Below are 27,335 nucleotides of genomic sequence, written 5' to 3'. Positions count from 1 at the left end.
GCATGGGAAAATTTACCCGTGAGATCTATAGAGAAAGGAAGAGTTTGCGACCAAACATGAAATAGAGAGACTCACTGGAGGTAACATGGATAATTTTGATTACACTAAAATAAAAAAGATTTTGCACAAATAAACTAAATACAGCCAAAATTGGAAGGAAAGCAGGAAACTGAGAAAACATTTTTATAGCAAGCTTTTCTGATACAGGTTTCATTTCTCAAATATATAGAGAAGGGAGGAAGTTTCTAAAAATGAGACCCAATTCATATAAGGTCAAGGGACATGAACAGGCAGTTTTCAGAAGAAATCAAAGCTATCAATACTTACATAAAAAATGCTCTAAATCACTAATAATTAGAGAAATGCAAATTAAGCCAACTCTGAGGCACCACCTCACACCTACCTGATTGGCTAACATGACATAAAGGAAAATGGCAAATGCTGGAAGTGATGTGGAAAAACAGGTACACTAATTTGCTGTCGATGGAGCTATGAGCAGTCCAATCATCCTGGAGAATAATTGAGAGCTATGCCCTAAGGGTTATAAAACTGTGTGCACCCCTTAAACCCTGCAGTGCCACCACTGGGTCTGCATCCCAAAGAGATCAATGAAAAAAGGAAAAGATCTGTATGTACAAAAATATTTATTGTTACTCTTACTGTGATGGCGAAGAGTTGGAAATTGAAGGGATGACCATTGAATAGAGACTGGCTGAACAGGCTGTGGTATATGACTGTAAGAATACTGTTTTGCTCTAAGAAATAATGAAAGGATGGCTTCAGAAAAACCTGGGAAGGCTTAAATGAAGTTAGGCAAAATGAAGTGAGCAGAAGAACCAGGAGACATTTTACATGGTAAAAGCAATATTGTAAGGATGAACAACTGTTTTCTATATTTTGATCAATACAATGTTCCAAAGGCCTCATGATAAAAAATGCTATCCAACTTCAGAGAGAAAAATGATGAACTCTGAGAGAAGACTGAAGTATATATTTTTTTCACTTTATTTTTCTTTCTTTTTTTTGCACCATGGCTAATGTGAAAATAAATTTTGCATGACTTCACATGTGTAATGCGTATCCTATTTCTTGCCTTCTCAATGGGTATGTGAGGAGGTACAGGGAGGGCAAGAATTTTGAAAACCAGTCTCATTACTTAACAGTCACAATGTGTATGAAATCTCTTAGTGTGTAATTATACTTTTCTACTAAAGGATTATTAAAAAGTCTAGTTTCTAGGCTTTAGAACTATAGAGGTTTAAATTAGCACAAGTATTTGTAACTTCACAAGATTCTGTTTCAAAAAAAAAAACATGCTTACTATTATTAGTAGTGTATTGCACAGGAAGCAGGGTTTATGTCTTTGAAATGACTTACTTTTGAAATAATCTGAAACCTTCCTGCGCAATCATAACTCATTATTTTTAGAGCTGTGAAACACTGGGAATTCCCTCACCCCTACTCCATAAGATAGTGGGTGTTCTCACATGGATCACTATCTTTTTGCTTTAAAAAAGACAGACTCCCTGTATGTTTTCTAATAATTTGGTGGGGTTTTTGTGCTTTTTTTTTTGCTTTGTATTATATTGGCTTTTCCCCAAATGATATTTATGTGTGCTAATTCTTAATTTCTAGGTGTAATTATTAGAATAATTGATTTATGACAATCAAATTGTCATTCATTTTAGTTTGTACCCCCCACAGTTATTGTGATTTTTTAAAAATGAGATGCTTAATTAGCAAAATGTATGCATGATTTGAAGGAAGTTAGAAAATTCTCCAATGTGCTTTTTTTTTTAAACCTAGCCAAATCTGTTTGCCAAGCACTGTATCACCGGTTAGGCAAAACAGTTGTTAACATCTTTAAAAAAATATGCTATTACGCTAGTTTAGTTGATTTATGGTAAATCCCATTATGCCATTTCTAGGTATTCTGTACTTTCAGAGATTAACTTGAATTACATCCCAAGAAAGGACATGATGCAGTAAAAGTGATTAAAGAACTTTTAAAGCTAGATTGGCCCCCCCAATATCAGCATTATAAAGGGGTAGCACTGTACTTTCACCATACTTTTTGTTGTTTTTACTCTGATTATATAACCAAACTAAGGATGTAGATAATTTTGTGAAAGCAGCGATAAGAAAGTGCTGTGTAATTAGGTTTACTCGGCACTACTCAAATTTACATAGATTGTCATTTGCAAGGATAAATAAGTTTAAATATTGTAAATGAATTAATATTAAAAGTTTATATTAATTAAAAATTAATACTTAGTTAACATTGGGTGAAATAATTTAGTAGTTTAGCATTAGTGAAAACGACTGGATTTTTCTGCTGACAACTTAGGTTGTATGAGTTACGCTGAAAAGCTTTAAATCTAATGTTTCTTGTATCTGCTACACAATGTTAGAATGTTTCCTTCAAACATTCTCCTGCAACTTCTCAACCTGTACTATACTGATATACCTTAGAGTCCGACTCTTTGCTAACAGAACTTCATTTTAAAAAGAATACGGTTTTAATTTCTGATAAGCTACCGAATTTTAGAGAAAGTTTTTTGGGGCCACCAAATATTTTGGATCATGCAGAGACTATATATTGTACTAAGGTACTTTTGTACTTACATTTGTATGATGTGACATAACAGATGTGAATGTTAATCACTGCTTGACTGTTAATGAAGTTGTTTAAATATATATAATGTATGTATATATATATATATATATATATATGTGACAGATACATGCAATCTACACTCTTGAAAAGATCAATAATTTACTTATAGTCTAACATTTCCATGATTTAAGAGTGGATATAGTGCTTCTATAGTAACATTCCTCTTTTTACTCCTTATAAAGGCAGATTAAAATCCAGTTACTTCTCTAGTTTGGGTAGGAGGGCAGGGAATGTCCTATCATGACTGATATAAGTCCCTAAGATCAGGCCCCTTTGCCCAGAGGAGAAGGGGAGACAGATAGATTGAGGTAGCATGACTGATGGATGGCCTCTAAAAAAATTCTAGCAGTCTATATTTAGCATTATCTGATTATCCTGGAGTGGTGCATTTGTCAGTCACTCTTCATCAACTTCCATATAAAATAGATTATACTTTTAAAAAGTGTATAATAAATTCTATGATTTACTTTCAAAACTATCCTACTTGTCTGTACTTCCTTATGAAGCTCTTTTTTGTTCTTTTCTGTGTATTTGAATACTAGTGCTTGTTTTTTAAAAAAAAAATATATATATGATATATAATAAATTCTACATTTCAAAACTCCCCTGCTTGTATGTGCTTCTTCTAAGAGAATGTGTATTAAAATGTACTTTTTTTATCACTATTGATAATCCCTTTCCCCCATTTCCCATTAAAAGTCATGAAAAACCAAGAGAAAGAAAGATGGAATAAGCAAAACAAATCTTTTTAAAAAATGAATATAACCAAGCAAAACCAACTGACACAGTAGCCATGTCCAAAAAATATATGACTTTCTACATCTTGTATCTGTCACTTCTTTGTCAGGTGGTTTATATGTTTCATTACAGACCTTCTGGAAACAGATCTTTTTTCAAAGTTGTTTTTCTTTTCAATGTTGTTGTCCTTATATAAACTGTTTTTCTGGAAGTGTATAACAGCAAGCATGCTAGCACACCTAGGATATCCTGCTAGCATAGGTTCTTTGATCTGCTTTTCTTAAAGGAAAGCAACTTTCAAAGGGGTCAACAATCTTACTTTAATTATATTTGCTAGTTCAAGGGTGTGTCAACAACCCAGCTGGCAGCTTCTGTGGGGGTATAAGATTCACCCACAGCCAGCACCCAGAAAGCTGCAAACAGCACAGGTTCTTTTGATCTGCCTAATTAAGCAAAGCAAGGTGAAGGGGTTGACAAGCTTACTTTTAATTCAAATATCATTCAGTTAGTTCAGGGGAAAAAATCAGCACCCTGAACTTCAAAACAAAATGCAAACAAATTACAAACATCAACAGACTTTGTCTGATTCAAGTCCCAACAGACAGTTACCAGAGTTCAACAAAGTTGCAACATCTGGGTTTACAAGCTGGAGGGCTCTTTAACTACAGCTGCCCGGAGTCTCCTCATCAACACCATCTCCAGAGCCCCGCACCAATGGCTCTGTCCTCCCTTCTTATAGGGCTTTAGACATCATCAGACATCATCTGAATCACCAGAGCTCAGGCTCTGGTGATTGGTTCTTGAGTTGGCCCCTCCCCTTAGGATCCTGGGAGGTTCACATCCACATGGATTACGTTAACACCTAATGGGGTTTGGGTCTGGGGCTTAGCACCTAGTAAAGCTCACTGAGATAAACTGAGTCACTCAAAGAAAACAAAGGCCATTCTGGTTACAAAGGGAAAGGTCAGCACCCTGAACATGGAGAAAATACAAGCAGAGAAATTAGCACAAAGACCAACAGACAGGGCTCCAGTTGTCTGAATCCAAGTAATACAACCACCTACATACCCACTGGATGGGGAAGCACAGATACATCTGGGTAGTCGGGGGACTCTGAACAAACAGCTACTCAGAGTCTCATGCAGGGAATCAAGTCCTTTTTATAAGTGACCCCCCCCAAAGCAAAATCTCACCTCAGAGTATATATACACTTTTGGCTAATAGGTTCAGAGCCAGAAGGCGTCAAAACTCCTGTGACTCAGTGCCTAATTAGTTTAGTACCAACAGGTGTGAAAACTTCCTACAAGTAAGCCTCCCCCTAAGCAAGCTGCCCCTTTAAAAGCAAGTTCCTCCTTAAGTAATTCCTCCCCCAATGGGCTCTATGTGACTTGGGATATATCACAGCTATGAGTGAACACAAGTGGTTATATAGGCCTATTAATTGATGGGGAAGATCTTCCTATTCCATTAACATTACATAGTGTTACATCAGTTCATACTACCCTCAGGATTCTCTGAAATGATCTCTTTCATTATTTCCTATGCCACAAAAATATTTCATTACAGTGATAGCCCACAATTTGTTTAATCATTCCCATGAATTAGGTAAGAAGCAATTAAAGGCATCTTTTTGTTTTTTTCTTTTTTTTCCCTTTTATTCTCTCCTTCAGGATGAAGAAATTTGTTGTTGTTGTTGCTTCCTGGCTTGTAATTTTCTCCTTGATATTACCCTTACTCTAAATGACCTCCCCCTTTATCCCTAATTGTTTCCATTATTGTATATATTTCTACATGAAAATGTATATGTTCAATCCTCCACTGTCCATTAAAGACCAAAGTTCCCTGATGCCCATGCCTCCTAACATTTCCTCCATGTTTGTATGCTCTCCTCCTCAAGTACCTTAAGTATTAGAAATTACTTCATGCTAGTGTATTCTTTTTATCCTCCCTTTTCTTTTCCTTCTTCAGACCCTTAAAACAAAACCAATTCACTGTCCATGACCTTTGCTTTTATTATTTAACTTCCTCAATACCCTTTGAAGACATTATGTTTCTTCAGAGACACTTGTTTCTTCTCTTCCATTAGAAAGTTAGCAATATGTTATCATAAACATCCTTCCAATTACTCAAATAAATTTATCTTTCCAAGTTTCTTTAACTCTTGTGTAGATAGTTCATAGTTCCCATTTGGCTCTGGTCTTTTCTTCAGAAATATAGCGTGTAAGGTCATATGTTTTTACATGTAGGATTATACTTACCTTTGCAATACAAGTTATTCTTGGTTGTAAGCTTTAATTTTTTGTCTTTTGGAATATTATACTATGAGATCTCTCATTTTCAGTAAAAATTGCCAGGTCTTGTGTGATCCTGACTATAGTTTCTTGGTACTAAAACTGATTCTTTCTGGATGCCTATAATATTTTTTTTTCTTTTATGGGGGAGCTCTGGATCTTGACTATGATATTTCTGAAACTTTGTTTTGAGGGTTCCTCTGCAGGGAAAACTGATAGATTCTTTTTTCCCCACCTTCTGGTTCTAACAGATCCAGGAAATTCTCATTTATGGTTTCTTCAAATACAATGTTGTAATGATAATGTAAATGGGAAGATCTTTTCCATCCACTAATAAGCCCATGTGACCTGCATAAGTCACATGGAAGCTTAAGCCACAGGAGTCTGAGTTACATGAAGCTTGGGGTGGGAAGAGTTTGCTGAACAGGTGGAACAGGAAGGGGTGGAGCGCAGCTGAGAGGAAGCTGGTCAGAGCAGTTAGAGCTAAGAGAGAGAGAGAGTGAGAGAGGAAGCAAGCAGCTTGTTGTGAGTGAGGGCATTTTGCTTGAGGGTGTTCGTTTGTGGGAAGGCCCTAACAGGGCTTGCTGATGGGGGTGCCCCCTGCATTGCTAGTGTGTATAGGTTTCTTAGTTGCTATGATGGATTTGGCTTTCTGGTGTTGGGATTTGGTTTTCTGGTGTCTGAATAAATGTTCTGGTTCTGTCTTCCATATGGAAAGTCTGTTATATTTTGCAATTCAGAACTACGCCAGCATATTCATAGCCACCTTAGGTGCTGTGAATATTGCATTGTTCTACAAATGTTCAGCCTTTTTTTGTAATCATGTTTTTCAGGAAGCCCAATAATTCTTAAGCTCTCTCTCCTTGTTCCAGGTCAATTATTTTGATAGCGGATATCTTTCATATTTTTCTTTTCTTTTTCAATCTTCTGATTTTGTTTCAATGTTTCCTGCTGGCTCATTGAGTCACTGATTTCTGTTTGGTCTATTCTAGATTTCAGGGAGGCCATTTCTTGTATAAGATTTGTCAAATATTTATTTTCTATATTTAGGTATACTTCTAAATACTTATCACTGACATTCTGAATGATGACCCTGGGGCATTTGAAGATCTTGAACTAACAACAACAAAAAAAGTTCATATAGGAAGATTAATATATTTGGAAAGATTTTTCTTTTCACAATTACGTCTGAAATTGTTAAATCATCACTTAACCAAAAATTTTAACTTAACCATAATATCCAAAAAACACAGAAAGAAGACTTAGAAATATAAATTCCAATAAAATTAGCCACAGAAGCTATAAAATGGTTGGGAATGTTTCTACCATGATTCACCAAGGAATTATGTGAATTAAAACTTTTGCTGGAAAAAGACATATATAAATAAATGGAGAAATATTAATTGCTCATGGATAGATTTATCTAATATATTAAGCATGACAATGTTACCTAATTTACTTATTCAATGCTGTACTGAATTCCTCAAGGAATATTTTATACACATAGGAAAATAATAATGGAATTAATATAGAGAAATAAAAGGTCAGGAATATCAGGGGTAATAATGAAAAAAAATAGGATGAAATTAGGGAAGAGGCCTGGTCCTATGAGATCTCAAACTTTACCACAAAGCAATGATCATTAAAATGATTTGGTGCTAGTTCAAAAAACAGAGGATGATCAGTGGAACGGATTAGGGAAATAAGATACAGAAACAAACACAGCAGCATAGTGCAAGACAAACCCAAAGATTCTGGGCGGAATGGGAAGGACTCTATGGACAAAAATTAGGAAAACTGTTCAGCACTTTGGAAGACATTAGGATCAGACTATTCCCTCATACCATATACAAAGATAAGTTCCAAATGGATTCATGACTTCCATGTAAAAGGTCATATAATAATTAAGGAAGAAATTCCCTTTCTGATCTATGGATAAAGAAAAAGTTCATGACTAAATGAATTCTTAGAGAGGATTAAAAAAAAGATAAAATGGACAATTTTGATGACATGAAATGTTTTTTTTTTCTTTTTGCATAAATCATCCTAATGTAAAAATTAGAAGGGAAGCAAGTAACTGGGGAAAAAAAAACTTTATAGCAAGTTTCTCTGATAAAAGTCTCATTCAAATTATACACACATACACATACATACACACAGAATTGATTGCAATTTATAAGACAAAGATTCATTCTCCAATACATAAATGGTCAAAGAACATGCAATTTTCAAAGGATGAGATTTAAGTTAACAACCACGTAAAATGCTCTAAATCATTAATAATTAGAAAAATGAAAATTAAGTCAACTTTAAGTGTCTACCTCAGTCAGTCCGTAAGCATTATTAGGCATCTAGTATGTGTCAGGCACTGTGCTAATTTTCTCACAAGATGGAATTTGGACTAAACCCATGTAATGATAATACAATTTGAAGATCTTCCCCACCCCTTAATAGGCCTGTGTGACCTGCTTTGAACCTGAGTCACATGAGCCTGGGTCACAAAGTTTGTGATACCCTCTGGACCTGAAGAACGTAGTCATTAAGGAACCTCCCTTCCCCTCCCCTCCCCCTGCTTTGGAAAACCCAGATGTTGGTGCTTCTCTCTCTGGTAACTAAGTATATATTGCTTTTTGGTCATAGTTGGTCTTTGCTGTATGTATTTGCTCTGTTTATATAATTTTTGTTTGTAATTTCTGTTTGTATTTTCTCTGAAGTTCAGGGTACTGACTTTTCCCCTATACTAAGTGAATGATACACACACACACACACACACACACACACACACACATATGTATATGCACATATACATATACATGTATACATACATATATATATATGTTTGATTAAAGTAAGACTGTTGACCCCTTCCAAGTTGCTTTCTTTTAGAGAAGCGGATCAAAGAACCTGTGCTAGCAGCCTTCCTGTGCGCTGGTGTTATTTGTCTTACACCCCCATGGCAGCTGCAAGTAGCATTGTTGTTACGAACCATAATCGAACAGAAATGGAATTGAGCTAGCTCCAGAATTGAGTCACAAGATGGAGTCAGTGTAGTTTGCTCAATTCCCTCAGATGAAACATATCAGTTCCTGACAGAGATGTGATGAATTTAAAATATAGAAAGCGATAAACATTCTTGGACATGGCCAGTGTGATAATTTGCTTTGCCAGACCTTAGAGCTATAAAACGAGGTTTTATTTCTCAGTTTTTAAAAAACTTTTAAGATGTATATGTGTGTGTGTGTGTGTGTGTGTGTGTGTGTGTGTGTAAGAATGGTGGGAGGGTGTGATTAAGAAAAATCAACAAGGGATATTTATGGTTGCTAATAATTATGCTAATTAATTCCATATAAACACAAATTAATTCTATAACCACCACTATGTAGTGCTGTTGCTTTGAATTAACACTGAGACACTAAACCACACTGACAAAGAGGTGAGAATACACTTCATTATCCTGCTACTTAAAGAAAAGAAAAAAAGACATTTCAATGCATTGCCTTGATTGGGTAGGACTGCTACGGATGTTACTGCTATTGGTAATGAATGGGAATTATGTATTGCAAAAAAAAAAAAATGTGTTAAGTATACAGAATTTAAAGTGGACACTTACATTTTTAAATTATTGTAGTGCTAAAACAAATGTACTATGTAATAAAAATCAACCCAAAATGTCCACTGGCATTTTATTCTATCTTTTTTTTAAAATGTCAGATCTGGTAGGAAGGAAGGAATAATACATTAAGATTGTTTTATCTTACTTTGAACACGAGGAATTAGATTCAATTCAGTTCAGTCCAATAAATGTTCCCTAGCTGTACACTACTGAAAGGCACTATGACAGATACTGTGGATAAAAACAGGAAAAATGACATAGTACTTAACCTCAATGATCTTAAAATCTAATGGCTGGCAGCAGGAATGGGGAGAAATCAAGAAAAAAGACGCAAATAGGTATGATACAAAGTACAAGGTGGTAAAGGCATGGAGAGAACTAGAAAGAGTGCGGAAAGAAAATCTGAAGATAGGAAGATTATTTTCACCTAGGGCTTGTCAGGAAAAGCTTCATAGGACAGGTAGCATCTGAAACTAAGTATTGATGGAGGAAAAAAAGCATTTTAATAGACAGAGGTATGGAAAAAAAATTTTAGGGAAATATCCTAGACTCAAAGACATAGGATATCATAGCAGATAGAAAGAACCAGTCCTGGAATTAAGAAGACCTGAGTTTAAGGTCATTGGATACATACTGGCTGTGTGACTTTAGGCAAGTCACTTAATGCTTCAGTGCTCTAGGTAACTCTCTGTGACTATACATTTCAAAATGCTGATTTCACTAGGAGTTACTTATACCAATGAAAGCAGAGGTCCCATTAAAAAAAAAGGTCTGGACTTAGCAACTATCTATTCTTCCTTAGAATCCCTGCTATTATCTGAAGTGGAAATATGGCTAAAATTCACTTGTGTTTACAACAGATATGGCATGTAGCAGCGTATAAAAAAGAAATAAAAAGTGACTTAGGAGCTAAATTAAAAATCTCTCAACTTTTTTCCACTATCAAGGTGACTTTGTAGTAAACAATTTTTATCATACATGGAACTCTTAGACTAGCAATTTCGACTGTCTATCAATCGTGAGTTTACTATCCAAATGTGTTTTGCCTTAGAAATTTAGTGCATCTGCCACTAGGTCTCTTCTCCTCCTAAGACATTTCAGAATGGGAACCCTGAGAATTTCCCAATCTTCTTCTATTCTCCTCTTTTCAACCCTTCTCCTCCCCAAAGTGCACAATTTATTATTCTCTTCTTCCCATTTTCTTTTAGGAACAATACTAATCTCATTCCAAACACAGGCATATAAGCATAACTTTTATACTTTTGGCTTGAAAACAGTTCAACTAACTGAGTAGTGGACCAGAAAACCACACTGCTGAGCTAGTTTAGGGACTGAGTTAATACCTTAAGAAATTTATTCTGTTATTTCACTGCCTGCACAGAATCCCTAAATACCACAGAGTAATATGAGAACCTGAATTAAAAGACAGCAGGACACCTCCCAAAATAATGAAATTGAAAATTATTTTATTTTGCCAATAGAATATAACACCACTTTTTGCATGTTGTTCTAGCATTTCACACTATGATACATTTAAGAGGGTATATAAATAGTGGGAAAAATTACATGTTCTTGGGAAACTAGATAGACTATATGTTACCACAGCCAAAGCTTCCAGAAATGGTTAGCTGGTAAAACAATAATCTGCTAAAGTCTAACATTAGATTTTGACTTCTATATTACTTACATGAAATATTTCCAGGTGTTTATGAAATATGCATTGAAGGATATCTTTAATAAAGTCATTTGAAGAGGAGGCAATAAAGGTTCTTGGTTAAACATACATATTATTAGAATGGATTGAAAAAAGGTTCACTGGGGGCAGAGCCAAGATGGCAGCTGGAAAGCAGGGACTTGCTTAAGCTCTCCCCCAGGTCACTCCAAACACCTATAAAAAATGTCTTTAAACAAATTCTAAAGCTTCAGAACCCACAAAATAGCAGAGGGAAGCAGGGCTCCAGTGCAGGAAAGCCTGGATGGTCACTGGGAAGGGTCTATAGCACGGAGCTAGGAGCAGAGTGGAGCACAGGCCAGCATGGGCCATGCCAGGACCAACCAGACTGGAACGGGGCAGAATGGGCCCTAGGGCCCTGAATTATTGAGCTATGGCAGTTACCAGACTTCTCAACCCACAAACGCAAAAGACAACAGAGCAGGTTAGTGGGAAAAACTTCTGGGATGGAGTGAAAGGAGTCGGTGGTTGGCCACCACCTCGGGGGCAGTGAAGGTGGTACAGCTCTGAGGCTGCTTCCAGAGCTACAGCTGCAGTTGCTTCTGGCCCCAGGCCCACCTGGTGGGAAGAATTAAGCGGTGGATTAGAGCAGGAGTGCAAAGCCTGCTTTGCCCTGCCTGGATCTGGGCTGCAATCCTGGTTGGCAGTTCTTGGGGGAGAAGGAGTGCTGGTGTGGCAGAGCTTGCTGTGTAGAAGTAGCTCTGAAAACATCAGCACAGTCCCTCAAGCTTGGGACAAAGTACTCTCTACTCTACAAGAAGTCATGCCATGATAAAAAGCTGAAAGGACAAGTAGTTGGTTGGGAACATGAACAGGCAGTGAAAACGGACTCAGATTCAGACTCAGATTTTGGAATCTTTTTTTGGTGACAAAGAAGACCAAAACATACAGCCAGAAGGAGTCAACAAAGTCAAAGAGCCTACATCAAACACCTCCAAGAAAAATAGGAGTTGGTCTCAGGCCATGGAAGAGCTCAAAAAGGATTTGGAAAAGCAAGTAAGAGACGTAGAGAAAAAATTGGGAAGAGAAATGAGAGTGATGCAAAAAAACCATGAAAAACAAGTTAATGACTTGCTAAAGGAAACCCAAAAAATACTGAAAAAAAAACCACCTTAAAAAATAGACTAACTCAAACGGCAAAAGAGCTCCAAAAAGCCAATGAGGAGAAGAATGCCTTGAAAGGCAGAATTAGCCAAATGGAGAAGGAGGGCCAAAAGACCACTGAAGAAAATACCACCTTAAAAATTAGACTGGAACAAGTAGAAGCTAGTGACTTTATGAGAAATCAAGATATTATAAAATAGAACCAAGGAATGAAAAAATGGAAGACAATGTGAAATATCTCACTGGAAAAACCACTGCCCTGGAAAATAGATCCTGGAGAGAGAATTTAAAAATTATTGGACTACCTGAAAGCCATGATCAAAAAACAAGCCTAGAGATCATTTTTCAAGAAATTATCAAGGAGAACTGCCCTAATATTCTAGAGCCAGAGGGTAAAATAGAAATTGAAAGAATCCACTGACAGCCTCCTGAAAAAGATCCCAAAAAGAAAACTCCTAGGAATACTGCCACCAAATTCAAGAGCTCCCAGATCAAGGAGAAAATACTTCAGGCAACCAGAAAGAAACAATTTGAGTATTGTGGAAACACAATCAGGATAACACAAGATCTAGCAGCTTCTACATTAAGGGATCAAAGGGCCTAGAATATGATATTCCAGAGGTCAATGGAGCTACAATTAAAACCAAGAATAACGTACCCAGCAAAACTGAGTACAATGCTCCAAGGCAAAATATGGACCTTCAATAAAATAGAGGACTTTCAAGCTTTCTCAGTGAAAAGACCAGAGCTGAATAGAAAATTTGACTTTCAAACAGAAGAATCAAGAGAAGCATGAAAAGGTAAACAAGAAAGAGAAATCATAAGGGACTTACTAAAGTTGAACTGTTTTGTTTACGTTCCTACATGGAAAGATGATGTTTGTAATTCATGAGACCTTTGTCAGTATTAGGGTGGCTGAAGGGAATACACACACACACACACACACACACACACACACACACACACACAAACACACACACACATATGGACAGAGGGCACAGGGTGAGCTGAATATGAAGGGATGATATCGAAAAACATGAAGTAAATTTAAGGGGTGAGAGAGGAATATATTGAGAGAGGGAGAAAGGGAGAGATAGAATGGGGTAAATTATCTCAACATAAAAGTGGCAAGAAAAAGCAGTTCTGTTGGAAGGGAAGAGGTGACAGATGATGGGGAATGAGTGAATCTTGTTCTCATGGGACTTGGTTTGAGGAGGGAATAACATACACACTGAATTGGGTATCTTACCCCACAGGAAAGAAGGAGGAAGGGGATAAAAAAGGTAGGATGATAGAAGAGAGGGCAGATGGGGGAGGAGGTAATCAAAGCAAACACTTTTGAAAAGGGACAGGGTCAAGGGAGAAAACTGAATAAAAGGGGAGAGCATAGGAGGGAGTAAAATATAGTTAGTCTTTCACAACATGAGTATTGTGGAAGGGTTTTACATAATGATACATGTGTGGCCTATGTTGAATTGCTTGCCTTCTTAGGGAGAGTAGGTGGGGAGGGAAGAGGGGAGAGAATTTTGAACTCAAAGTTTTAAAAGCAGATTTTCAAAAAAAAGTTGTTTTTGCATGCAACTGGGAAATAAGATATACAGGCAATGGGGCACAGAAATCTATCTTGCCCTAAATAAATTATAAGAAACAATAGGCAGGAAATTGAAAACAGTAGAAAAAAAAAGAAAAAAGGGGCACAAAGCTGCTCATGATTGGTCATTATCTCTTGGCCTGGAACAGTGAGAAGTCAATATGCTCTCTTGACATTTATTTTGAAACCTCCTCTTAAAAGTATGAAGTATGGGTATATACAGACTGGAAGGTGGGTTGAAAATGTTGTAGAGTATGTGTATAGTAGTATGAATCTACAATTAAAGAAAGTATGTGATTAGAGAATGATGGGACTGTAGAAACAGTATATTTTCAAGAATAGATTATCCAGATGCAGATTTTGCAACAAGTTGTGGGATGCTGGCTGCAGGGTTCTCTCATGGTATAGATTGTTAATTGGTTAGATTACCCCTACCTGAAAATACAGAGAGAATGAGAATTCAAAGGACATTTGGAGGCAGATTTCTATATATCATTTTATTTATTCAGGCAATGAGTCTAAGTATTTGTTGGTCCTGGTACTTTGCCAGAGTGATTCTATTTACTGGCAATGGTAATCATAAGGCCAGATAGATGATAATTTCTGAAGACACAGTTCTGAGATCTCAATAGTCTTCATTTAGGAAAAGACAGCAGCCAGGGGAACAAGCAAACTCAAAGTCACAATATTTGAGTTTGTGTGTGAGTTCATCTTACCTGTTTGGTACTTATCACAATCAATACTTTACACACATACCCTTTGATCTAGCAATACCACTACTAGGTCTGTATTCTAAAGAGATCATAAAAATGGGAAAAGGACCCATGTGCAGAAAAATATTTATAGCAGCTCTTTTTGTGGTAGCCAAGAATTAGACATTGAGGGGATGCTCATCAATTGAGGAATGGCTGAACAAGCTGTGGTATGTAAATGTAATGGAATACTATTGTGTTATAAGAAATGATGAGCAGGTGGATTTCAGAAAAACCTAGAAAGACTTACATGAACTGATGCTGAATGAAGTGAGCAGAACCAGGAGAATTATCATACATAGTAACAGTAACACTGTGCAATGATCCACTGACAGACTCAGCTCTTCTTAGCAAAGGACTATCTAAGACAATTCCAAAAGACTCATGATAGAAAATGCTATCCACATTCAGAGAAAGAACTGTGGAGTCTGAATGCTAATGGAAGAATACCATTTTCTCGGTTTTCTTTCTCATGGTTTTTCCCTTTTGTTTTGATTCTTCTTTTACAGCATGACTGATGTGGAAATATGTTTAATATGATTGTACATGTACAGCCTACATCAGATTGCTTGCCATCTTGAGGAGAGAGGGAGAAAAAAATCTGGAACTCAAAATCTTATAAAAGCAAATGTTGAAAAGTATCTTTACATGTAATTGGAAAAAAAACAAAAAAAAAACAAAGCACTATATATAATTTCTATTATTATTATTATTCAATGTACTCAGGAAATGATCATTATGATTCCTTTTATCATCATCAATGAGCATTTGTTAAGCATTTGATTACACCCCACTCACATCCTCCCATCTCATCCTCAGTAACTTCTGTTCAGGTTTCCGTAAATTTTTCATAGAGATTATACCCAGAACACTAGAGGCTTGCTTCTGGTTCTATCAATAGCTGTGGGGGGTCTCATACTATCTCTTACTCCTCCTATACAACTGGTCTACTGCATTTCATAGTCTTATATGTTCTAGGTGATTTTTTTATGCTAATTGTCACACAAATGTTACTACTGATAATATTCTGCAACCTATTTATAACCAGGTACAGATCACAGTGTTACCTTTCAGCTATTAAAAGTTTCTGTATAAAAAATACTTTGCACAATTATGGATTTTAATATGAAAATTATATGTCTGGTACAACTGGTGGATCTTTTTATATCAAGTATATTCTACTTAGAAGAAAGAAGTCTGAATTTCTCTTCAAGTAGAAATGCTCAGATATTAATAAACTATCTCAGAAAGATTTGGCTAAAACACAGAGTATATAGTTTTTGTTCCAGGCTACCAATACAAGTTACATGTGTGATGTTACCTTGAAGAAATGTGATACAGCCTCAACATAACCAAATAAAATGCCTATGTAACTGAATGTACCTAAGATACATCATGTGATAATGTCTGTAACTAAATTTCATTTATTTTAATCTTGTCTACTAGGAACCCAGTGATGGACAGGTACACAGCAGGGATAGTGGTATAAATTACAGTGAAAACAAATAGGTTTAGGAAGAGTGAGGCAGAGATAAAGAGATGAAGAAGATTATGATGAGAGAGAGGAATTTTAGAATTCATTTTCACGTAGTTGCACTGTTATGAATGACAGAGAGATCTAAGGTATGAACATTCTATGTGATGGTTGAGGGAAAATGAAGATCAGATTCATGAGAGTTAAGGAATTTTTTTCATATGAGGCCTTGATCTCTCGTTTTTGATGGACTGCAAACATGCATTGTCTAATCAGTCATTTCCTTGTTTTTGGGTCATTCTCTCCTTTTTCAAAGAGTTCAGTACCTGTTTTAAAATCTTCACCCTACTCACATCAATGTCCTTTAAACACCTTGCTCTCCAAGTTCATCAGCCTCTTCAATTCCACTTTAACTCAATGATCAAATATAAAATCTTGTTTTTTAAATTCCTTCATAACCTCTTTCCTACCTTTCCATTCTCTTTATATCCTAATCCTCTCCATATACTCTATGATCCAGTGACACTGGTCTCCTTGCTGTTCCTCCCACAAGACACACCATCTCTTGACTCTGCATTTTTGTTGGGTATCTTCAGTGCCTGGAATTCTCTTCTTTCTCATCTCTACTTCTCTCTTCTGCTAGAAACCATTCAAGGTTTTCCTTACTGTTAGTATCTTCCTCTGAGATGAAGGTAGAATGCCATGTATGAAAGCAAGCAAATAGGGCAGTTTGACTAGAATGTAGAGTATAATGTATATATCTGTGTGTGTGGTGGTGGCGAGGCAGAGTGGGGAGATTAATATGAAATCAATCTGGAAAGAAGGTTGGAATTAGATAGTAAAGGGCTTTTAATGCCACCTTGAATGTTTCTATTTATCCTAGAGACGACAGGGAGCTGCTAATATTTTTTGAGCAGGGGAATATTATAACCAGCCATGTTTCACAAATATCAGTTTGGCAGCTGTGTGGAGGATGGGGCTTAGAATCTAACAGATGGATATGACACACATGTAAAGTAACTACAATACAAAATAATAATTAAACACAGAATGATATGTAAGGTTTAAGCAGGAGTGATTCTAATAGGAATAATTGAGGAAGATGTAAAGGATGTGACATTTGAATTTGGCCTTCAAAGATTGAAAATAATTCAGCAGGTAGAGGTGGGAAGAGAGGGTAGTATAGGCATACCAAATTCCTAGTGCACAGGCAAGGATTCCCACTCAATTGTTACTGGAGGAAATTATACAATCAGGCTGAATATAGGTCCATTACAAATGTTTATGTAACCACAACTGAGCCCTCACTGCTAAATGGCAAGTCTTTTATTTTGCCCTGATTAACTCTCTATCTCTATCTTCTTCCCCAAAGCTATTCCAAGATTCTCTTTTCTACTCAATCTCCCTGTTTTCCCTCCTACTTTTCTTGAGATTTTGAGACAATTTGTCTTAAACCCTGTCTTCTCCTCTACTCTATATCTCAAAACCTCTTTAAATTGTCTTTCATACTATCTTCTATTCTTCAGTCTGTGAGGAGATGCCAAGTCCAGTCCCTCTATTTGTTCCCTTCATAAATAAATTGCCTACTCTGGGATGTTGCTTTTTTTTATTTAAAAAAAAAAAGAAGTATTTGCTCTATCATTTTCAATGTTTCTTTAGCTAATGCTTCCTTCCCCAGCCCCAAAATATTAATAGTTCTCTCCCATCCTTAAAAAAAAAAAAACTAAGCTGCTACCTGAAACTGATATTGCATATCCTGCCACAGTGCCAGACATTTGACTGTCTCCCAAGCCTGGAAAGCATTTCCTCTTTGTCTCTACCTCTGTCTTTGTCAACAGCCCACCTCAATTTGTTTTGCACTGGATTTTGTGCATGCTTATTGTATCCCTCCAGGAAGGGCAGAAACTATTTCTGTATTTGTCTTTGTAGTCCTGGTACCTAAGCATAGGGCCTTGTATACAGTATAAGTTGAATTGTTTAAGTATGAACTTAATTGTACTGGGCTAAAATTGAGGCCCAACCTGCTATACAATATAAAAGAAATGTATTTTTGACATACAAAAGAAAGTAGAATGGAGTGAAAGAATTATAACCAAGCAACTGAGTATAAAGAGAGAGGATAACAATAAAGAAGGAAAGTAAAATGTTGACCTGTAGGAGGCAAGAATACCACACGGACAAGTAGCTTTGGATTAAATGCTCAAAAGCAGTGAAGAATTATTCCTTTGGTTGGACTGGCTGGGTCAAAAATTACTCTTTCAATATTATATAGTATTGAGATTATCTTTCTGAATGAAGAAGTAAAGCTAAAGTAGAAAAGGAGGGGAATATTTGGTTTAGAGGAGCCTTCTTAGACTGAATGGCCATCAAGATTTCTTTCATTTACTCTCAGGTATGATTATTCTGTACACATGGTGTTAGGATAATGGGGGAAAAAGATTAGATGAAATCATACAGTAATGTAAAAATTAGATGACAACATATAGTTGTCCTCCAACTTTTTATCCTAGAAGGTTAGGTGGTGGTTGGAAGAGTAAATACAAAATACTGCAAGATTTCAGGCAGAGCACTGCAGTTGAGAAAAAGGCAAATGGCCAAGTGTTAGAAATGAAAAAAAGCAATGCCTATTTGGAATAACTAAAAAAAGAAGTGCAGTTGAATGTGGTTGAAATGAAACATTTATCAGTTCTCAGAATTACTAAGTCAAGTCAACAAGCAATCATTAAGCACCCACTATGAGCCACTGTGCTGCTAAGTACTGGGAATATAAACAAAAACAAAAATAAAGAGCAATAAAATTTAGTCTCTCCTCTCAAGGAGCTCACAAGCTACTGAGGGAGATAAACAACTACATATACAGTATATACAGATATATAGAGTACAAACTGGAGATATTCTAAGAGCGAAAGCAATTTAGGTTCCATACAGGATAAACTGGAGATAATCTCAAAGGAAAGGCACATTCTTAAAGAAGGTGGGACATTAGCTGAAGCTTGAAGGAAGACAGAAAAACTAGGAGATAGAGATGAGGAAGAAGAGCATTCCAGGTACATGAAAAAGCTAGCCAAAAGGCACAGACAGAAGATAGTTTGTTATGTGGAAGGGAACACTGAAAAGGTAAGAAGGGTCCCAGGTTATGAAGGGCTTTGAATGCTAAACAGAAAATGTTATATTTGATCCTGGAGGTGCGATGGAGTGTGTGTGTGTGTGTGTGTGTGTGTGTGTGTGTGTGTGTGTGTGTGAGAGGGAGAGAGGGGGGGGGGAGAGAGAGAGAGAGAGAGAGGGAGAGAGAGAGAGAGGGAGAGAGAGAGAGAGAGAGAGAGAGAGAGAGAGAGAGAGAGAGAGAGAGAGAGAGAGAGAGAGAGAGAGAGAGAAACCTTTACTTTAGGAAAATAATTTTGACAGGTTAGTGGATGGTGGACTCGAATGGTGAGAGATTTCAGTCAGAGATGAGCCAGCAGGCTATTGCAATGGTGTAGGCTAGAAGTGATGAGGGATTGTACCGGGGGGTGGCAGTATCAAAGGAGAGAAGAGCATGTATAAAAGATGTTAAGAAGTTGCAACTGACAGAATTTGACAACACAATGGATAAAGGGGGTGAGAGGGTCTGGTTAAGTAAAAGAGAAGAGGTGAGGATGACACTTACATTGTAAGCTTAGGCAACTGGGAAAATGTTACCTTCAATAGTAATAGGGAAATTACGCAGAAAGAAGGGTTTGGGGAACATTGGACATTTTGAATTTGAGATGTCTATAGGATATACAATTTGAGATGTCCAATAGTCAGTTGTGATGTGAGCCCAGAGGGCAGGAGAGAGTTTAGGTTTGGACAAACAGATTTGGGGCAGCTAGGTGTGCTGGGGATAAAGTGCTGGGTCCAAAGTCAGGAAGACTCATCTTCCTAATGAGTTCAAACCTAGCCTCAGACACGTAATAGCTGTGTGCCCCAGAGCAAGTCAATAGCCCTGTCTGCCTCAGTTCCTCAGCTATAAAATGAGCTGGAGGAGGAAATGGCAAAGCACTCCAGTATCTTTATCAAGAATACCTCAAATGGGGTTAGGAAGAGTTGGACATGACTGAACAACAACCATTAGATCTGAGAATCATCTGTAGTGAGATAATAATTTAATGCATGGCAGTTGGTAAGATCATTGAGTGATACAGTATAAAAGGTGAAGAAAAAAGGGCAGAGCCTTGGGAGACACCCATGGTAAGCTGTAGGGAACTGGATAAAAACTCAACAGGGGAGGCTAAAAAGTAAGCTAGCCAGGTAGAAGGATGTGGTAAGGCAGCAGTTTCTTCACTCAGCTTCTCTTACCTTGTCACAAGTTCCTCCCCACACATACAACCCACACAACTTCCTTCAGTCCTTGTTTCCCTAGTGGCTTCTCTGGTGAAGCTTCCTTCTCCCAAGAAACCTGATTGGCCCCAGCTTCTCTTATGCAGTTTCCAGGCCTAGGGCCAATAAAAAAAAAGAAACCATGTGAGCTTTGTGCCTCTCAGACTTGATGTGTATTTATGATCACACCAATCAGCATCACTTGTTGACTGGCTGATCAGATGGATTTCTGTAAGGAAGTTAGGGAGACTGCATCTACCAAAGCTGAAGATAAGTGTCACTGTACCCTTGCTGTGTTAGGGCAAAGTAAACCTCCTTTGTTAAACGTTTGGTGACTCATTTTGTCCCAACATTGAACCTGAACTAAGAAGGTATTGGCTTTAGAGCTGTGCCAACAATAGAAGAGAACTAGAAGAGAACAATGGCGAAAAAAAAAATCTAGGGAAAAAGAGTATCCATGAGAAAAAGGGTGGTTGACTGTCAAAGGCTGCAAAAAAGTATAAATCAGAATGGGGGCTGAGAAAAAGTCATTAGATGTGGCAATTAAGAGGTCATTGAGCCTTTTGGCATTTGCATGTTCTGGCCAGCAAGTGGAAGCGGGGTGTATCACTTCTTTTCCTCTAGTATGCCTTAGTGCCACCAGACATTCTGCTGGTTGCTGGCACCATGAAAATTTGGACGTCAGAGCATGTTTTCAACCACCAATGGGAAACAGTTACAACAAGTGCTATGCAGGGAATAACTAAATCCTATGAATCCAAGTGTGGTTGGAGTTGATGTGTTAGACCAACATATAGATCCCAGTGGGAAACTCTATAGGCACAGACTTCTCAGTACAGAGTGGGGTACCTGTTCTATTGTAAAATTTGTAAAATTGTAAAATTGCAGCAAGAACCAAAACATATGTGCAGGAACATTATGTAGTTGGTCTTATAGAGAAAACAATAGAGCTTAAGTCTACTAATACTTCATTTACAAATATGGTCTCAGTAAATGAGAGACAAATATAAAATACATGCTCAAGAACCAGGAAAGACCATTTTGACTCAAGAAGCCGTAATAATAGTGAAGGACTGAGCCTTAGCAATTATCTAGAAGAACTGACTGAAAGTACAATATCATCTAATGCTAATAAAGCCAGTGGAGTGGGTAATTAACAAATTAAATGCTGAGACTGAAGAGCTGACTGTTTCAGAAAGAGGAAGCATGAGGACACCTATGGTTGAGGCAGTATTTTTAGAGAAAAGATAATGACTATTTATATGATGTATTAATAGGTACACCAGGGTCTCTCCAAGCTAGTAACACATTTATTCATATTTGGTATTTAAGAAGCATATCTATATATTAGGTATTCAATTAGCTTGGGGAAAGGCTGCAGCTTTTGATGGAAAAAGAGGGGAAGGTATAGGGCTTCTGAACATATGGGATCAACTGGAATTAACATGACCTGAAAATATCACGCAATATCAAATTTCCAATATTTGAAGATTTAGGGATACTTCAAATGGATACCTTGACTAGAAATTGGCATACTGAATCTCTGTAAGGTTGAATTTTATAGTATTTAATTAATGAGACCACCTAGTTTTGGACCAAATCCAAAACGAAGCAGAGCTATCTTTTCTAGCAAGATTGCTTGAGCAGTTTTCATGTTTTCTTTGGAAAGAAGGAAAGTATATTACTTGAAATCCAAATGCAAGCCTTTTTTTTGTACAAAAGTAACTGGCTTTGAAAAACTATGGTATTCTGAATTGGTACTTAAGTGACATTTTCGTAGTGAATACTATCATTGAAAAAAGAGGTCATTGATAACTTTGGAAAAAGCTATTTCAAGAAGATGATGATGTCAAAAGCCAAACAGCAGAGTAAGGAAGAAAGAGGAAAAGAAAAGGTGAGGTACCAGTTATAGATGGGTTTCTTAAGGAGTTTCGCCACAAAAGGGAAGAGAGTCATAAGATGAAAGATAGCAGGGAGAAACAAGGAAGGCCTTCTACAGAAGGTGACATCTGAGCTCAGTCTTTTAAAAACGATTTTTTCAATTAATTTATTTTTAACACTTATTTCTAAAAAACGTGGAGTTCCAAATTTTCTTCCTCCTTCCAGACCCTCCCCCACCCATTGAAAAAGCAAGCAATATGCTATCAACTACACTTGTGAAATTATGCAAAACATTTCCATGTCTGCCATGTTGGAAGAAAAAAAGAAAGTGAAAAAAAATGCTTCAATTTTCATTCAGAGTTCATCAGTTCCCTCTCTGGAGGAGGATAGCATTTTGTCTTCCTGAGTCATATGATTCACAGTTGATCACTGTTACAATATTGCTGTTACTATGTACAATATTCTCCTGTTTCTCTTCATTTCACTTAGTATAACTTCATTTAAGTCTTCCCAGGCTTTTCTGAAACTATCCTGCTCATCATTTCTTATAGCACAATAGTATTCCATCACAACCATATGCCACACCTTATTCAGCTAGTCCACATAGAAAAGGCACCCCTTCAATTTCCAATTCTTTGCACAAAAAATCAATTATTATTTTTGTACATATAGGCCCTTTTTCATTTTCTTTGATCTCTTTGGGATATAGACCTAGCAGCGGTATTGCTTGGTCAGAGTATGCACAGTTTTAGAGCCCTTTGGGGCTTGTTTCAAATTGTTCTCCAGAATGGCTGGACCATTTTATAGCTCCACCAACAGTACATTAGTGTACCTATTTTTCCACATCCCCTCCAGTATTTATTATTTTCCTTTTCTATCATGCTAGAAAATCTAATATGAGGTGGTGCCTCAGAATTGTTTTAATTTGCATTTCTCTAATCAATAAATAATTTAGAGCATTTGTTCATGTGACTATTGATAGATTTGATTTCTTCTTCTGAAAACTGCCTGTTCATATCTTTTGACCATTTATTAACTGAGGAATGGCTCTTATTTTTAGAAATTTGGCTCAGTTCACTATATATTTGAGAAATGAGGCCTTCATCAGAGAAACTGTAAAAATGTTTTCTCTGTTTCCTGCTTTCCTTCTAATTTTTGCAAAACCCTTTTCATTTCATGAAACCAAAATTGCCCACTTTACATCCCGTGATCCTCTCTATCTCATTTTGTTCAAAAATTCTTCTCCGATCCATAGATATGACCGGTAAAATTTTCCATGCTCTCATAATTTGCTTATGATATCACCCTTTATTTTACCCTCTGGTTCTAGTATATCAAAGCAGTTTTCCTTTACAATTTCTTAAAATTTGATGCCTAGGCTCTTTCTTTGATCATGGCTTTCAGGCAGCCCAATAGTTCTTAAATTATTTCTTTTGAAAAATATGGAACACTCATGAATTTGCATGTCATCCTTGCGCAAGGGCCATACTAATCTCTGTGTTATTGAAATTTTAGTATCTCTGCTGCCAAAGCAAGCATCTGAGCTCAGCGTTGAAGGAAGCCAGGGATTCTAAGATGCAGTGGTGAGGAAGGAGAATATTCTAGCTTGGGGATTTGTGGGGAATAATGGAGGTGTGCAGGGGTCCCACCATCATGTGTAAGGAACAGCAAGTAATTCAGTATGGCTGATCCATAGAGCATAGAGGAGCAATTTGCAAGGAGACTTGAAAGGTGGAAGGTCAAAGTTGTGAAGAAATTTAAGTACTAAAAAGAGAAGCTTGTACTGTACCTTGGAGGCAAAAGGGAAGCTTTGAAACTTCTCAAGCTAGAGCACAGTGACCTGGTCAGACTCATGCTTCAGAAATATAATTTGCTAGCTGTGAAACTATGATTTGGTAAGAGATGATGTGGGTTTGTACTAGACAGTGGAAAGAAAGGGTTAGATGTGAGATTTGTTTTGGAGGCAGGACTGGAAACTGACTTGATATAGGGGATGAGAGAGACTGAAAAACCAAAGAAAACTTGAAGGTTACGAAACTGGGTGCCTGAAAGAATAAGGGTAGCATCAACAGAAATACATGGGCAAGTCAAGTCTGGAAACTGGATTGAGAATGATATCATCCTGTTCTTGTTTATATTTCTCTGCCACAGATCCTGTTCTGCCTAGTCTTCTTATACACTTCACATAGAAAGATATGTATGAAAAGCGTGGCCCCACCAGTCAGAGGCAGGGAGACCCTATTCAACTCCTACTAAGAATCCTCTTAAGTCAGGGCTGTCCAAAATGTGGCCCACCTACAAGCACAGAAACTGACACAAATGCTTTAGTAAACGAGGCTGAGCTACCGCAGAGCTCTCACTAAAATGGCAAATCAAAATATATTGTCTATTGTTTCAATAAAAACTTAAGGTTGGGCGGCCCTGCTGGAAGTTATGGACACTATGTGAGTTGACCCTAGTCATCCTCTTCCAAGGAGCTAGGTAGCACAGTGGACAGAATACTGGCCTGGAATCAGAAAGACCTGAGTTCAAATTCAACCTCAGATACTTACTGGCTGCATGACCTTGGGCAGGTCACTTAAAACTTTATTTGCCTTATTTTCCTCAACTGTAAAATAGGGATAAAAGTCCTACCTATGAGGATGAAACGAGACAATATTTGTAAAACATTTGGTATAGTGGCTGGCACAGATTGGGCACTTTATGTTAGCTATTAGTATTATTCCCTTCACCCTTCCCATACCTTTATGTAGCTGATATTTGAACTGCCAAGAGCAACGGTGTCATTTATATGTAGCAGTGTACTGAGGTCAGAAAAACAAAGATCCAGTCATTCAATAGGGGCTTACCAAACCACACTTGTTCTTCTATCTCATTGTAAGTCAGACAAATTATTTACTTGGCACTATGATCCTTCTTGGTTTTACAATTCTAAGAAAGAATGAACAGAGAGAGATGAACAGTGACAGACAGACCTCATAAAGTATTAAAAAGGAATAGTTTTGACTGGTAATCATATAAACTCTCATGGGCTGAAAGTAACTCAGACTAGTCTCCTGGTAGTTTAGGTCTGAAATTAGAATGAAATGAGATGTTCATCTAGGATGATAATGATGATGATGATGATGATAATGATGACGATGATGATGATGATAACTAGCTGGCATTTATGTAGCACTTTAAGATTTACAAAAAGCTTTTCAAATATCATCTCATTTGATCTTTACAACAACCCTGGGAGGTACACGCTTTTATTATCCCCATTCTACAGATAAGGAAAGTGAGGCCCAGAGATATGAGCCAACATGACCTGCCTAAGGCCATAATGGGTATGCCTATCAGAGTCAGAATTGGAGTTAAAGGTTCTGATCCCAAGTTCAGTACTCTTTCCACAGCACTCAAGTGCCTTTCCAATGAGGGCACTTTCCACTCTGACTCACTTCTACTCTATAAAAATGGGAAATTATTAGAGTATCAAAAACCCTCCTGATAAAATAGATAACAATTGTAACATGTTTATGTGGTAGAAGCCATTTCCTGAGTTCCTTCCCTCCCTCTGTAAGTTTTTTTTTTCCTTAAAAGGCATGAAAACTATCCCCAAGATTTGACTGGCTTAGGGAATTAAGGCTTATGCCACTGGTAGTTGCTTCCTAGGAGCTTCTATACAAAACAAATAGGACTGAAGGGGATAGAGCTCCTCTGTTGGGCTTATGACAATATTTACTCCTATACAGTTCAAATCACCAAGGAGATACTTCTTAAACTTAAGACAAAATAACAGCAAAATTCATTTGGGAAAAAAAATTCTAGAATCTCAGAAATAATGAGAAAAAGTAGGAAAAAAGGGGTTTAGTATTGCTGGTTAGATGGCTCAGTGTAGGCCTAGAGTCAGGAAGACCTGAGGACCTGACTTCAAATCCAGCCTCAGATACTTACTAGCTATGTGATCCTTGATGTTATGGAATTAGGGTGGGACTTTTTTGTTGTCTTCTCTTTTGGAATGCTGAGGTCATCAAGTGCCTTGGATAAGTCCTGCCTTCATTTCAACTGGGAATCTTTGATTTAATCAGGAGCTTTTGATGACCTGCTTACATCAAGGGAAGGTCTAGTTCACTTGGGTTTGAGTCACCTGGTTGTGACACCCTTTGACCCTGAAGAAGTGTGTATATATACTCAGAGGTTAGCGTTTCACCTTTGGGGGCACACTTGTTGAAAGAGTGATGGTGATGAGACTCTGGCTAGCTGGGTAGCCGTTGAAACAGCACCCCCCACTGCCTTGAAAAACCCAGATGTTGTTGCTTTTCTCTCTGGTAACTATGTATGTATCGCTATGGATAAACTGGTTTGTGTTATTTGCTCTGTTTATACAATTTTTGCTTGTAATTTCTGTATTCTCTCTGAAGTTCAGGGTGCTGACTTTTCCCTCTGAACTAAGTGAATGGTATATGTATGTTTAATTATAGTAAAATTGTTAACTCCTTAAAGCTGCTTTCCTTAGAAAAGCAGATCAAAGAACCTGTGCTGTTGTTGTTGCTCTTTCACTCCCCCAACAGCTGCTAGCAGCACTGTTGTTACACTTGGGCAAGTCGCTTAACCTCTTTTTGCCTAAGTCCACTGGAGAAGGAAATGGCAAACCACTCCAGTATCTTTGCCAAGAAACTGTGAGACAGTCCAAGAGTTCTGCAGACATGGAAGACAGGGTTGGGACAGGAGCAAGCTATATGGAGTACTCCAGTGCCCGGGGTAAGCCTACACACTAGCATAAAAGGAGGTCCCAGACCCATATTGAGGCATCCTTAGACCCACACTGGAGTATTTTGATGGGGACAAGGTCCAAGTGGAAGCTTTGTTGCTTATTATCCAGTAGTGGGTTGCAGATCCAGGACAGATTGAGAAGGGAGTCTATGCACAGCTAGGGAGGCCCTGGACAGTATACTGAGAAAGGAATAAGTTTAGAAGCTAGCAGCTGCAACAGTGGTATAGCTGAGACCTCAGGCACAAAGTAGGATCTTAATGAGAAATTTAGCCCAGCCTGTAGAGGAATAACAAAGGCAGTAGAAACTGGACAAAAAGGAAGCCTACAATTATGTCACTAGTTTGTACCAACAGAGCTTTCCAGCTGGTGGACAGGGGTGGAGTTCAGC

At 37.4% G+C, this 27,335-nt stretch overlaps 1 protein-coding gene and 2 pseudogenes across 4 annotated transcripts in view; 1 reads left to right on the top strand and 2 right to left on the bottom strand.

The window, feature by feature from the left end:
- The window catches only part of GPHN (gephyrin), an 885,721-nt gene that overhangs the window by 479,803 nt on the left and 378,583 nt on the right, over window positions 1-27,335 (bottom strand). The gene's annotated exons all lie outside the window — the stretch shown is intronic.
- LOC118828377 lies at window positions 20,977-21,561 on the top strand (annotated as a pseudogene).
- Window positions 23,628-23,726, bottom strand: LOC118830357 (annotated as a pseudogene).

Source organism: Trichosurus vulpecula, chromosome 8 (genome assembly GCF_011100635.1).
Source record: "Trichosurus vulpecula isolate mTriVul1 chromosome 8, mTriVul1.pri, whole genome shotgun sequence".
Lineage (NCBI taxonomy): Eukaryota > Metazoa > Chordata > Mammalia > Diprotodontia > Phalangeridae > Trichosurus > Trichosurus vulpecula.
This window is presented reverse-complemented; position numbering and strand designations above follow the sequence as displayed.